This window comes from Babylonia areolata, chromosome 19 (genome assembly GCF_041734735.1).
Source record: "Babylonia areolata isolate BAREFJ2019XMU chromosome 19, ASM4173473v1, whole genome shotgun sequence".
NCBI lineage: Eukaryota > Metazoa > Mollusca > Gastropoda > Neogastropoda > Buccinidae > Babylonia > Babylonia areolata.
In genome coordinates, this window is record NC_134894.1 from 42335168 (window position 1) to 42349721 (window position 14554).

Here is a 14554-nt window from a genome sequence, read left to right on the forward strand (position 1 = left end):
TCATTCCTTCTCCCACCCACCCCCCTCTCTCTCTCGCTCCATTCCTCCTTTCTACACATGTCACTCTCTTTCATTCCCCCCTCTCTTATTCCCACCTTTCTCTTCCTCTCTTTCTTTCTCTCACACAGTCTCACCTCTCTCTTCTCCTTCTCCTTCCCTTGCTCCCCCCTCTCCCCTTCTATTTTTATTTCTTTCTCCCTCTCTCGCTCTTTCTCCCTCCGTTTCACCCCCCCCCCCCACCTCTCTCCTTCTCACTTTCTCCGCCCATGTCCCTGCTTCCCCCCCCCCCCTCTCTTTCTTTCCCTCTCACTCTCACTCGCTCCCTTCCTTCTCTCTCTACCGGTCATTCTTTCATTCCCTCCCCCTCTCTCACTTCCCCCTTTTATCTCTCCTTCTTTCTCTCTCTCACACCCTCTCCTCTCTCTCCCTCTCCCCACATCCGTAAGTTGAACATGCAAAAAAACAACAACAAAAAAACAAAACAAAACAAAAAACCACCCTTCCCTGATGATGACTAATGAGTTGAAGAACGTCAGTGATTCTCTGGACACAGGCAAGAACATGCGCCAGTTCCCTTGCCCCCTCTTCTGGGCGCCTGTAATTATTTTCTCGGGGAAATAATTGCTTGAACAGATCACACGCACTGACGCGCTCAGATAGGACATTGACACCGCAGAAGACTCGTGGGGGGTTCCGACGCCTCTGATCGCTTGGTTCCTGTCACCTTGATACTGTGCACGGAGAGAGCACTAATACACTGCCCGCTGGGACCAGGGGTGGGTGGGTGGGTGGGTGCTTCCAGAAGGACGTATACTGTGTATTTTGGGGAGCACACTGTCTGTAGTGTCATTGTTTTTTTTTTGTTTCTTCTTCTTTTGGTGCGCACGGATTTTGTTTTTCGTCTATTTTGATGATGATGAATGATGAAGGAGGTAACGGAGATGGTGCTGTGCGGGTCCATTTACGTTTGGAACCACTCGACATGGCTGTGCCCTTATAATATAGCCCGGTGTCATTATTATTTCTTTTCCTTTTTAAGCCCTATGAATTAGGACACTTTTCTTTCGATATTTCGATGATGATGGACGATAATGGAGGTAATGAAGATGATGGTGTGAGGATCGATTTAAGTCTGGAATTTTTCGACAAGGCTGTACTCTCGTGATACATCCCGGCGTAAACCATGCTGAAGATATCTGCAGTGTTGGACAGGAAGAAATTTGATCATGATTCCCAATGACACAACCTTGAAGTGGATGACCCTCGATTGTGTGGTCCCCTTGTTCCCATTTTAGTGCACAACACACTCTTCTCTGGGTAGGAGCCGGTCACGGAACCGAAACCCCCCCACCTCTGATGGGATTCGATTCCACTTCCCCCCAGTCGCCACTCCGCGAAGTTAACCACTTCGCCACAGCGGCTGGTCCTTCTGTGCCATTGTTTGCCGCCGTCTGTAACTGTTACTGTCACCACTGGTCCCGAAATCTGGTTGGGCCGTGGGGGCGCTGCACTGCTGAACACATGACCACCGTTTTCCATTTCTGGCGGTCGTGGGACAGGGCTTGTGTTTCGGCGATGCTCCTGTCTGTCCACTCAGTGATGTTGTCTGCCCAGGTCTTTGCTGTCTGCCTCGTTTCCTTTCCCCCTGCATTTTTCCTCGAAATAAAAATAAAGGTCTTGGAGAGAACGTCAGATTTTGTCGCATGGCTATACCTTTTCATTTTGTACTTTGGTCAATATGTTTTCATACCGATCATTGTGCTGTCTGGTGGTTTTCCTGACTTCTTCATTTGTTATGAGGTTTATGTTGGAGATGCCAAGGAGTCTCCCGGAGCATCTCGTTTCAACTACTTGGATCCTTTTCTGAAGCTCTGCTGTAACCAGTGCATGCAGGAGTATCAGTTTTGTTCTGAGACTGATGTTCTTGTTTCTCCATATGGGCTTCAGTCTTGCCAGTGCTGTTGACGTCTGCACAGCTCTTGCCAGTATTTCGGTCTTGGACCTTTCTTAACTGATGTTGCCAAGTTACATAAACTGCTTCAATGTTTCCAGGTGTTGTTTGCTGACAATGATCTAGATCTTGATTGGGTCCTTCCTGTTTGTCATGCGTTTCGTCTTAGTAGCTCTCGGTGCTGATCACCATTCTCTACTTGGTTGATGTTTCGTCCAAGCAGTTCACCAGGTTTGCTAGTTCTTCCTCTGAAAACTGAAATATCAGCTGAATGGGATAGGGTTAATGCTCATGTCCGACGGCGTGTTGACAAGGAGGTTAGGTCAGATGGTGTTGAAAGTGCTGCTGAAATACAGGAAGAGGATCCTGACTTCTCTACTTGCATGTAGACCTTATGCATGATGGTCAGGACAGCGTCATCGGTACTCCGGTTGTGGGCGTATGCAACCTGAAGTGGATCCTGGTACATTGTTGTCTCGGGCTTCAGCCAACGTCACATGATCCTCTCAGCGCACTTTAAAGGGATTAGTAGAAGTCGGTAGTCGTTCAGATCAGATGCCAAATATTTCTAGGCCACAGCCATGGTAGTAGAACACTCTTCCAGATGTCTGGGACAGTCTTCATCAAGGGACTGCTGGAAGAGCTGGCAGTGTAGACAGGAGAGAGAGAGTCTCTGCATTCTGTTACATATCTAGCAAACTGTACTGGCAACAATGGAACCCCCAAAGTGCTATCTGCACTACACTTTTTCCGAAGAGGGACCGTTTTGTGGTCCCATTAGAGCTTTAGTCGGTAGTTCAATGTCTCACTACTGCGACGCTACAACTGTGCTATCGAGAACCCTTAGTCCCTCTCCTATTTTGTACAATTGGATTTTCATTCCAAACCAACCATTTGAGAACATTGCCCAACAATGTGATGGATGCTTTAAGGAATCTTCATGAAGTTTAGTATATATACGTTGAACACCGGGTAGCCATCGCAGATTCTAAGTTTGACTTGGCAGTGATCAGTTCTGTGTCCACCGGGCAGTAGGCTTCATCCGGACATCAGTAGATGGTGATTTTGCTCGCAAGTGTGATCATTGTTTTAAACCATCTTTAGAATTTTCAAATACACGAAATCCTTAAGGCAATCAGAAAAAAGCTTTATCTATTTATTTCTACTGAAAACCAATGACTATCAAAGGTAACAGACAAACCAACATAAGAGGATCCCAGAGGCCTAAGCCTCGATTGATAAGAGGAGGTAGAGATATCCTCGGTCGGTGTAAAAGCAATATTCAATGCAGTCGACCTAATGGTGTATAAAGGGAAGTCTCTTTGTCTGTCTGTCTGTCTTTCCCATCTCCATATGTATCCGTATTGGACTGTCTCTGGCTTTCTCTGTCTTTGTCTGGCTGTCTGTTTCTCTATCTTCCTTTCTCTCCATGGGTGTTTTATTGATTTCACCACGTTGTTGCTCTGATTGGCGTCCCAACGTCATTGGTGCTGCAAAGCTAATGTCTTTATTTAAACATTTCAGTGCTGTCTTGAATGCTGTCTCTGTCTGCCTGTCAGTTTGTCTGTGCCTCTCTCTCTCTGTATCTCTGTCTGTCTGTGCCTGTCTCTCTCTCTCTCCCGCCTCCCTCTCTTTCTTTCACTCTTCGTCTTTGTTGTTTCTTTGTTTTGCAATCCACACCCACTCTTGTAACGTTTCACTCATAAGCACAGACACGTGCACACGTGATTTCTTTCCATAGACGACTAACAGAGTGTCCAAGAACAGTTCATGGACAAGTGAGTGAACAGCTCCTGGCTCCCCGCACCTTTAACAACTTCAGCAAATTCCTTGGGAACTGGCTTCAACAGATCACGCGCTCTGACGCACGGAGAGGGAAGCGACAACGTGGAAGTCTCCTGGGACATGGTGTGCCTCTGATCGCCAGCTCCTGTCGCAATGAGCACATTGGCTGAGAGCGTTGAAATTGCCTGCAGGGACCGATTACGGGGTCCTTTTGGGGAAAACCACAGAAGTTGCGTGGAACTTCTCTCTCTCTCTCTCTTTTTTGTTTCTGTTTTGATAACACCTGTGGTAAACTGTCACAGCAAGGTTGCAAGCCCTTCTTGGTTCGGATCTTGAGAGATCGTGTATTATGATAATTTGTGATGACGGCAAGAAATAGACGATTATAACCACTGTTCATACATAGCATTTATAACCTACCACAGTAACCTAGGACACAGAATTCTCCAACACCGGAGCATTCACAAAAAACCAAGACCCAACACCTGAACAACTGCGCAATGTATATCTCTGTATCTTCTTTTTCTCTGTTGTATAATATGTCTGTCTATCTCCCGCTGCCTCTTTCTTTCTCCCTACGGCTTTTTCTAGCTTTGCTGTCCACTAATTCTTTTTTTGCTTTGTTTTGCTTTCCACAGTTCATGGTAGGTCTACAGACACATGCATATCTGATTCCTTTTCATGGAAGCCTTAGAACAGTTGTTGGACAAGTGAGAGAACACGCCTTGGCTCCCTGCTCCTTTTACTCCTTAACCTCTGCTGACCTGTGCGTTCATCAGTGAAGGGCTGTTGCCCAACTGAGGTAAGACTAAAGGTTACAGGACGGGATAACACAATTTGTTTTTCAAACTTCTTCCTCTTGGGACTGCATTACTTTTGTTCGGCAAAATCAATTATACCACTTAAAAGTACGTAAGAAGTAGTTACTGCACTCCAAATTCATGCCAGACTGGTTTCAATTTACCAAGGTTCAGCAGTCAATGGGTTAAGAACTCAAGCAAACCTCGTGAACTGGCTTCAACAGATCACACGCTCTGACGCACGGAGAGGGAAGCGACAACGTGGAAGTCTCCTGGGACATGGTGTGCCTCTGATTGCCAGCTCCTGTCGCAATGAGCACATTGACTGAGAGCGTTGAAATTGCCTGCAGGGACCGATTACGTGGTCCTCTGGGGGAAAACCACCGAAGTTTAGTGGAACTTTCCTTTCCTTCTTCTTTTCCTGTGTTTTTGGTTCTTTTGTTTGGATAATGACTGTGTAAACTGTCACAGAAAGGTCGCATGCACTTTTTTGTTTGCGTCTTGAAAGTTCGTATTTGATAAATAGGCGGGGAAAGAAATAGCAGCTAAATGCAACAGCAACCGTTGTTGTTGTTGTGTTTTTATCAAGGAGGATAGATAACTTGAGGGAATTAAAGAAAGCAACAAGCATGGTGTTGACCTCACTGACAAAGAATTACAACCGAACAGGTTGTTCAGGAATTGGATCTTGGTTTTCTGAAGGTTTCGTTGTTCGAGGAAGCAAGTGCTGATTTGTTGTGGTTGATTGATAATGTTATGTGTGAACTGTGGTTGATAAACAATGACTGAAAACCATTAAAGTTTCAATGGTAAATGTAACCAATATTCACTCGTAACATTTAACCGCAGTACATTTGTCGCAAGAGGTAGCTTGTGGTTGGAAGAAAGAAGAAAAGAAATAAAGTCTCTGTGTCTGTACCTTTGTTTTTGTCTCCGTTTCTCATGTTTCTCTCTATTTGTCTGTCTGTCCCTCGTGATATAATTAGCTTTCTCCTTTCAGTCGCGCCATACTTTGCACCTTACATTGAAACTGATACGTTAGATTACCAAGTCGATGGACAGACCAGAACTTGATTTGACACCCTGCACCTTTACAGAAACACTGGTGTTCCAAAACGGAAATCCAGAACGTTCTCCAGTTCTCAAATATAAACACCACAGAGTGTCCTGACGGAAATTGTTTCAGCAGATCTTCTGCATTGGTGCACACACACACACACAACTCACACTTGTTGAAAACTAATGGGGTCTAGCATCTCTGATTCCCATCTCCCATCATGACAATTCTCTTTGCCAGGAATGCTAAACTGCCCTGAGGGAAAGCTCTCAGGTTCTTTGAAAATACCCCATGATCTTCTGGTTCATATTTCAGTGGTGGTTTTACTGCTGTTGGCAAACCCGCAGGCAGTTTTGCACTTTTCATGACCTGACAGATTGAATGATAATTGCAATGTCAGTAAGAAGTACAGCAGTAGTAGTTTTACTCTCTCTTAACGTTTGTTTGTGTTCATTCAAAGAAAGCCAATATGCAAGACAGAATAAAAGCAAACCCACAAAATCAATCTATATTAAGTGTGATAAAACAACAAACAAACAAACAAACAAAAACAAAACAAAGAATATGGGCATGACAGACGATGACCGGTTTTTTCATTGGTGTTGAATGCTATCAGATATCAATAGCAATCATAGATAAATAAAAAACATGGATGTAGACAGATTGAAACCTGAAGAGAATATGGATGGAAGGAATGGAAGAAGTAAAACTCTCTCTCTCTCTCTCTCTCTCTCTCTCTCTCTCTCGCCCTCTATTCTGTACAAGGGAGACACCTCACTGTAATAGTGCTACTGTTGATGATAATGATAATAATAATAATGCTAATAATGATAATAATAATGATGGACATTTTTATAACGCTGCTCAAAGCGTTTTACATTTTGTTCCACTCCCCGCCTCACCTGTCAATACCCCAACTGAAGCACGTGCCAGAAAACACTCGCGCAACTAAACATTGGAAACCACCCCACCATCCACCCATGACGCTCTCCAGAAAGCGCATCCCTGCAACACGCACTCAGGCACGTGCATACACACGAATGCACAGGTGCTCGCTAGCACCCCGCCACACACACACACACACACACACACACACACACACACACATGGCAAAGGCTTCTGCACAATAAAGCAGGCATTTAAAACCAGATCATGCCAAGACCAGCACTAAAAAAAAAAGAAGTTTTAAGGTATAAACCATTTTACAGTTCACTGTAGAGACACACGGATAGGGAGCTGTCAATGCATAAGACTCACTGGGCGTAATGTCTCTGACTGCCAGCTCCTGTCATGATGATTGCGATCGTCCACAGTGTTAAGTTGCACGCAGGGGCCACTCGCAGGCTGCTAAAAAACAACAACAAAAAACAAAAAACAACAACAACAACAACAACAAGCAAACAAAAAGAGAAAAAATGCCATCGTAATCTTTGAGGAACATGCTTTTAGCGTTGCCTGTAAGGGTGCATTTTTTATGGCTTGAGAATTTATTTTATAATTGTAAGAATGAAAACGTGATTATGGTGACTTGAAATAATAATGACGACAGCAATGGTTGAAAGGAAATAAAGATTTATATTGGTTAAAGATACATATTGCAACGACTGCCCATACTTAACATTCAATATACCAGCCCCAAAGTGGCCTTTTATGGAAAAAAAAAACAGAAAGGAAAAAAAAAAGAAGTAGGAACTCTGTGTATCTGCGTGTCACTATCTCTGTCTTTTTGTTTCTGTCTGTCTGTCTCTCTTTCAACATATTCTTTATTTTCTACATATATGCATATGCCACAGTTTCTATTACACATGTTAAATTCTTAATCCGTCAAAGTTAATGATTTTAACTTCAAGAAGATAACTGAGTTCATGGGTAATTCCAGACCATCGCCCAGCTTCCTGAACTTTCGTAAACACGCCATCATTTCCTGATGGAGAAAATCTTTTTGACAGATCTTCTCATGCACCGATTCACTGATACACGACCAGATTTACAGAACAGTCTGTGGGGTGTAGCGTTTCTGATCACCGGTTCCTGTCGTCATGACTGTCTTTGCCACGTGTGCTGAACTGTTCGCAGGACTGCTCACAGGTGCCTTGGAAAAGCTATTAAGACCTTTGTGTACTGCACTTTCAATCTGTTATTTTTTTTCTGTCTCTGTCCGTCTCTCTGTCTGTCTGTTTGTCTCTTTAACTCTCTCTCTCTCTCTTCCTCTCTCTCTCAGTCTCAGACTCTCTCTCTCTCTCAATCTCAGTCTCTCAATCTCTCTCTGGCTGCCTCTGTGTATTTCTCTGTGTCTCTGTCTGTCTTGTTCTCTCTCCCGTATATATTTCATCACAATATCTCATATTACACTCGCAAAATAGCTGCATTTTTCCTCAAAAGACTCAGAAAAAAACCCAACTTCATGCACACAACCAATGCCATCTAATCGAAAAAACAACAACACACACACGTCGAAGTAGGCGTAATTGCTTCAACAGATCACCTGCTACGACGTACGCTCAGGGAGCCGACAACACATAAAGACTGGTGAGTCGGAGTGTCTCCAGTTACAAGCTTGTGTTGCAGTGACTACGTTCGGTGAGAATATTTACATTTCGCTCCTGAACCACACAGGGGTGTGTGCTCTGGAAAAGCCACCGAGCTTTCTGGAACATTCTTCCTCGCTGCAATTTTGGCCATGCCTGAAAAACAAAAAGCAAAACAAAAACACTCGGAGTGTGCTTTGGTTAAAAAAACAACAACAAACAAACCAGCAGGAGGTATGTGGAACATTCTTCCTTGGTTTTGGTTTTGTCACGCCTAGACAAACAACAACAACAACAACTCTGTAATGCTGCATATTTCATGGCATGAGATACTGTTTCATAATTACAATGCAAACAGTAACAACATGAGGATATCAAGAATAGCAGGGCATCTCATTCTGCTTTACAAAAAACAGTCATGAAACGATCAATTGCAAGATGGATTGAAATCAATTTCACATGATCGTGACAAACATTTAAACAGTTCTCAGAACAGCAACGTGCATGGGCTATCATTTTCTTTAAACGTTGTAAGCTTCAGCAACAGACCACAGCAATGGACAAAATTCGAAGAGAAACGAACATACAATGAAAATATTAAGGAGAAAGAAAAAGAGGAAATGATGAAGTACGAAACACAACCGAACACACATATACATACACTCACACACATACGCACACACACACACACACACACACACACACACTCTCTCTCTCTCTTCTCTCTCTCTCTCACACACACACACACACACTCACACACACACACACGCACATTCACACACACACACACACGCGCGCGCGCGCACACACACACTTAAAAAATACTTTTAACGTGAAGAAGTTGATTGAGATCGTAGGCAAACCAGTACATGCCCCAGTTCTCACATATCAACGGTGGGGTATCCTCACGGAAATCGCTTTAGCAGACTTCTTTCTCTGATGCATAGATACACAATCAACGTTACATAAAACGTCTTGGGGTGTTGCATTTCGAATTACCAGCTTCCATAATAATGACTCTGTTTACCACGTAAGTTATGCTAATCTGCCCACTGGGATCGTTGGCAAGTGCTTTTGAAGCGCCTGTAAAATGGTTTTGTCTCATACTTTCTTTGATGGATGTTTTACTGCTCAGCTGGAATATGTTTTAGCCAAGGTTTCACGGTTTTCATTATTTAAGATACCATGAATTATTATGTTGACGGTAAGAAAAAGCAGTAACCAAAATAGCAGCAGTTTCAAGAGTATTTTGTTTCGATTTCATGCAATATAATTTTGCTGTCTTGCCAGTTAGCATCTAAGTTTGTTGTTGTTGTTGTTGTTGTTGTTGTGTGTGTGTGTTCATTCCATTTTGTTTATATTATTTTATTGTAATGCATACCAAAAGAATTATTAACGTGCGTCAGTGTCAATTCTTTCCTCTGTTTTACACAACAAACGAACTACTCTTATTTGAAGGTAATAACGTACTCTGTATTCTGTAAGATGAAAGTAACTGAGCTGATTTGTTTTACCAAATGATAAAGACAGTGACAATGAAAGAAAAAAAAAAAGGGAACGGAAAAAAAGAAAGATAACTGTGACAAACATTGCTTTTATTTATATCATCACCAGTCAGTTGAAACAAATATTACTGATGACAGAAAAAAGAGACAGAGTGAAAGAAAGAAAGAAAGAAAGAAAGAAAGAAAGAAAGAAAGAAAAAAAAAACGAAGAAAGGAACCAAGGGTAAAAGGAGAGAAGATTCACTCTCTCGCTCTCGCTCTCCCTTGCACTTTCCGTATACACACCCACACAACCCCCACCCCCACACCCCTCCCCCACATATATGTATATACGTGTGTATATGCATTTTGGAAAGAAACAAGAGCTAATAGGAAGTAAAACAAAATAGAAACGGCAGAATGGGTGCCTGCCTGTAGAGGAAAGGGACGAGAGAGCACAAAGGTTAACCCCTTCAAAGACAGCGTCTGCGGGGTCCATTAAATCCTCTACAATGGAGAGGCCATTTGTTATGCCTGATGTGGCTGGAGGTTCATTCTCTATCGAGACATGAATAGAATTTTCGCAAAGATAGCCTTTGTTCCCACTCCCCGCTATTAATCAAGCACGGTAACGGCGGCAAACAATGGGTGAATGAAAGGAAAAAAAAGAAAGAAAGAAAGAAAGAATCGAAGGAAGATAGAAGGAAAGAGAGGAAGGGACAAAAAGCATCCCTGTGTGTGTGTGTGTGTGTGTGTGTGTGTGTGTGTGTGTGTGTGTGTGTGTGTGTGTGCGCGCGCGTTGTAATTGGGTTTTTTTTTAATTTTGAAATCACCATGCTTATGACTATCTGGTATAGGCCCTGTTCAGGGCGTGGATTGGATGTTAAGAAACACATTAGCGCTTACCTAACATTCTCGAAAAAAAGATTTTGGTCTTGTCTTGTGTTGTCTTGTCTTATATGTCTGTCTTGTCTGCCTCTGTCTCTGTCTTTCCCTGTCTCTCTGTCTCTGTCTCCCTCTCTCTTTCTGCCTGCCTACCTGTTTCTCTCAGCTTCCCGATAATACACGCACACAGATGCATTCCCAGAATACCTGTCTCATGTTCAGCACGGAGGAATGCCGGCCTCGCCACGGTTTGTTGATGCTATTTTGACAGGTCTTCAGCGCTGTCGGGAGCACAGAGTACTCGGCACTTCTAGACATAGATATGGTTTATTGTTGTTGTGGCTGTTTGTGGCGTGTGTGTGTGTGTGTGTGTGTGTGTGTGTGTGTGTGTGTGTGTGTGTGTGTGTGTGTGATGTGTGATGTGTGTGTGTGTGTGTGTGTGTGTGTGTGTGATGTGTGTGTGTGTGTTTGTGTGTGTGTGTGTGTGTGTGTGTGTGTGTGTGTGTGTTTCTTTTTAGCCCGCCAAAAAACCATAATGAGTGAGGAAATGGTTTCCTTAATACAGGCACACGATAGTTATCTATGTTTTGTTTTTGTTCTGAGATCGCTCTTGGTAAGTGTACGAGGGGGAAAAAAGGGACATTGAGATATTAATCAAAGAAACTGCCTGTCATTGTCACTGTCACTGACCCTGAAACCTGTTTTGGTCGTTGGGGGCGCTGGCTGTGCAGCTGCTGATCACATGATCAACATCAGTTCTCAATTTCTTGAGGTCGTGGGATAGGGCCTGAGTTTCAGCAAAGTTCCGCTCAGTTCAAGTATTTTATTACCCCTTTTTTTTGACAAAATGTTTCTGTGTGCGAAGTCTCTAAAAAATTTTAAAAAAGAAGAACAACAAAGAAAGAAAGAAAGAAAGAAACAAGAAAAGCAACAAGCACAAAACTGGGACCGATCCCCTCGCACAACACAAGCTTCTCCGATTCAAACCCCAGGCCTTGAAACAATTTGACCTGAAGGGCAGCAGCCAGTAGGTCGTTAAACCCAAATCTATCGGGAAGGGTGGGGAGGGGGCGGGGGGGGGGGACTCTGAATAGATTTGGTTTTTTTTTATTTTTATATAATCTTTGGAGTTGTTTGACTCAATCTTTCATTCGGTCTCCGTGTCTGTCAATCGGAATCTCTCTCTCTCTCTCTCTCTCTCTCTCTCTCTCCGCTCTCTCTCTCCCAAGCTGTCTATCAATCTTTCTATCTATTCTAGACAGAGAAGGAGGCACACACACACACACACACACACACACATACTACACTACACACACACACACACACGCGCGCGCGCGCACACACACAAACACACAGAAGGATCAAAACAGGACTGTAATCGAAACGCAAATCTGACAGCACATAGCGATGTCAGTCACGGGACCGAAATAACAAATCCCTCACTGTCCCTCCTCCTCCCTCCCGAAAAAAACACACACACACACACCCACCACCACCACCACCACCAACATCAACAACAACAACAAAACAACCCTGAACAACAACATGTTTTAGCGTAAAGTAAATAGTTTGCTGAGGTCAATCATTCAAACTCCTGAAAGCTTTCTTTCACTCTTATCATGTGCAGTTCATTTTGGACTATTTTGCCGATGATGCAGATTGTCACCAGCAGAGACTCACTGGAGCCCTGTTGCTCTTGTCCCCACATGACGATAAGGGAGGCGTGGATTTGTGTTTCCTCGCGGTAATCAGACGCTTTGTTTTCATTGGCTTGTCGGAAACGAATTCGGTTTGACGTTTCGTTGAGATTTATCTTTAAAGTTCAGTTGATATAATGGTAATTTTTGTCTCCACCCCACCCCCTGTGTGTGTGTGTGTGTGTGTGTGTGTGTGTGTGTGTGTGTGTGTGAATTCAATTCAAGTCAACGTTCTCTCTCTCTCTCTCTCTCTCTCTCTCTCTCTCTCTCTCTCTCTCTCTCTGTTCTTCCATTGATGTTTAGATGTGGGCTTTCTCTTCTTCTTAAACCTTCTTTACTCTCCTCCTATTCCTCCTTCTCCTACACTTCTTCCTCCTTTTCCTCCTCCTCTACTTCCTCCTCCTCGTCCTCACTCTTCTTCTTGTTCTCCTTGTTGTTGTTGTTGTTGTTCTTCTTCTTCTTCTTACCATTCCCTCTTCTTCCTTCCACTCCAGCTTTGCCACCTTTTCAACTTAAAACATTCTCTCTCTTTGGTCTTCTACGGCATTTTCACTTTCTTGTTCATTCAGCCTTTCTTTCTCTATCTTCTTTTACTCTTTCTAAATAATTTTAATTTCATTCTTTTCTTTCACTCCCCCTTTTTTAATTTTTTTTCTGTTCTCTCCTGTTTTTCCTTCTTTCTATCTTTCCTTTCTTTCTTCCTTCCTTTCTTTCTTTCTACATTCCACTCCCATGCATTCTTTTACTTCCAATGTTTCTTCGTTCCATTCTCACAGGCTTGCTTGCGTTTGTGTTTGTCTTTCTACTGTATTCTTTCTTTCTTTTCCGTCCTTGTGTTTGTTTTGTTTATCTCTTTATTTGTTTATTTTTCATCTGTCATTCTTTCCCTCACCCTAGCCCACTTCAATGCTTCGTTTTGCTTCTTTCCTTCGTTTTTTTTTATATTTATTTTCTTTTCTCTCTTTATTTTCTTTACTCTCTTTTCTTTTCGTTCTTTCTTTTCTTTCTTCCTTCCTTTCTTTTCTCTCTTTCTTTTCTTTGTTTCTTTTCTTTTCTTTCTTTCTTTCTTTCACGTTCACCATTTCTATCTTTCCTTTCCAGGGGCTATCCTTCTTTCTTTTTTCTGTTTTTTTTTTCTTCTTAAATTCCTTTCTTTCTTTCTGTCCCTTTTCTCTTTCTTTCTGTATATTTTTTTCTTTTCTTTTTCTTTCATTTTTCCTTCTTTTTTTTTCATTTTCTTTGCCCCGAAATCTTCAGGAGAGGCAGGCAACTGGGGACCGCAGTGTGACGCCAGTTGATTAGGAAAACAAACGACATTGTTTGCCCTCCAACTTCCTGTCTTGCGCGCATGTGTGCGGGGCCAAGGATCTCATTTGGCGTTCCAGATGAAATGTTTGTTCATCCATCCGTTTGGGGATTTATCCGTTTGTTGACTTGTTTCTTGTATCTGGTATGATTGCGAACAGGAGTGGGTGGAAAGATTTGGGGTGGCTGGTTTTTCGATTAAAGAACGAGCGGTTGGAAAGTGTTGTGTACTTGGTTATTTTGGGCGTGTGTGTGTGTGTGTGTGTGTGTGTGTGTGTGTGTGTGTGTGTGTGTGTGTGTGTGTGTGTGTGTGTGTGTGTGTGTGTGTGTGTGTGTGTGTGTGTGTGTGTGTGTGTGTGTGTGTGTGTGATAGATAGATAGATAGATAGAGAGAGAGAGAGAGAGAGAGAGAGAGAGAGAGAGAGAGAGAGAGAGATGAAGAATAGTGTGCAGTTTTTGAATGAGTCTGGGAAAACCAGGGCATGTTCAACCGCGCTTGGCTCTGGGTTGAAAACAACTACCTTGTTTGCTTTGTTTGTTTGTTTGTTTGTGCGTTTGTTAATTTCATTTGTGAGTGTTCGTTTGTTTATGTCTGTTTTTTCTTCCTTGCATTTTTTTCGTAATTGTGTTCTTGTGTTTTTGAGCGTCTGTTTAGAGACATTTCAAATCAAATTTGTTTTTCCACTGTCATGACACACATAATCACACAATAACACACACACACACACACTCACACACATACTAACACACACACACACACACACACACACACACACACACACACACACACACAGATATATATATATATATATATATATATATATATATATATATATATATATATATAGACACCCTCTTCAGACGAGACTTTGTATGTACGTATAATTGTTCGTGTGGAATTATGTCTCTCTGTGTGTATTGACTTAACTCAGTCTCACAATCATTCGCCCATCCACATAATTACTCACTCCCTTACATACATTTTGATGACGATGATGATGATGATAATGATGATGGTAAAGATATGGATGCTTGTTTCCATATCCCACGGAATGCTGACAT

At 42.6% G+C, this 14554-nt stretch overlaps 1 long non-coding RNA gene across 2 annotated transcripts in view; it reads left to right on the forward strand.

Moving 5' to 3' along the window:
- LOC143293733 (uncharacterized) overlaps positions 1-14554 on the forward strand; it is a 142388-nt gene that overhangs the window by 51383 nt on the left and 76451 nt on the right. The window contains exon 3 of one of the 2 annotated variants that reach the window (XR_013056800.1): positions 3693-5422. The exons of the other annotated variant lie outside the window; for it this stretch is intronic. This is a non-coding gene — a long non-coding RNA (uncharacterized LOC143293733). Of the gene's footprint in view, positions 1-3692; positions 5423-14554 lie in introns of those variants that run through there. 2 annotated transcript variants of the gene reach the window in all.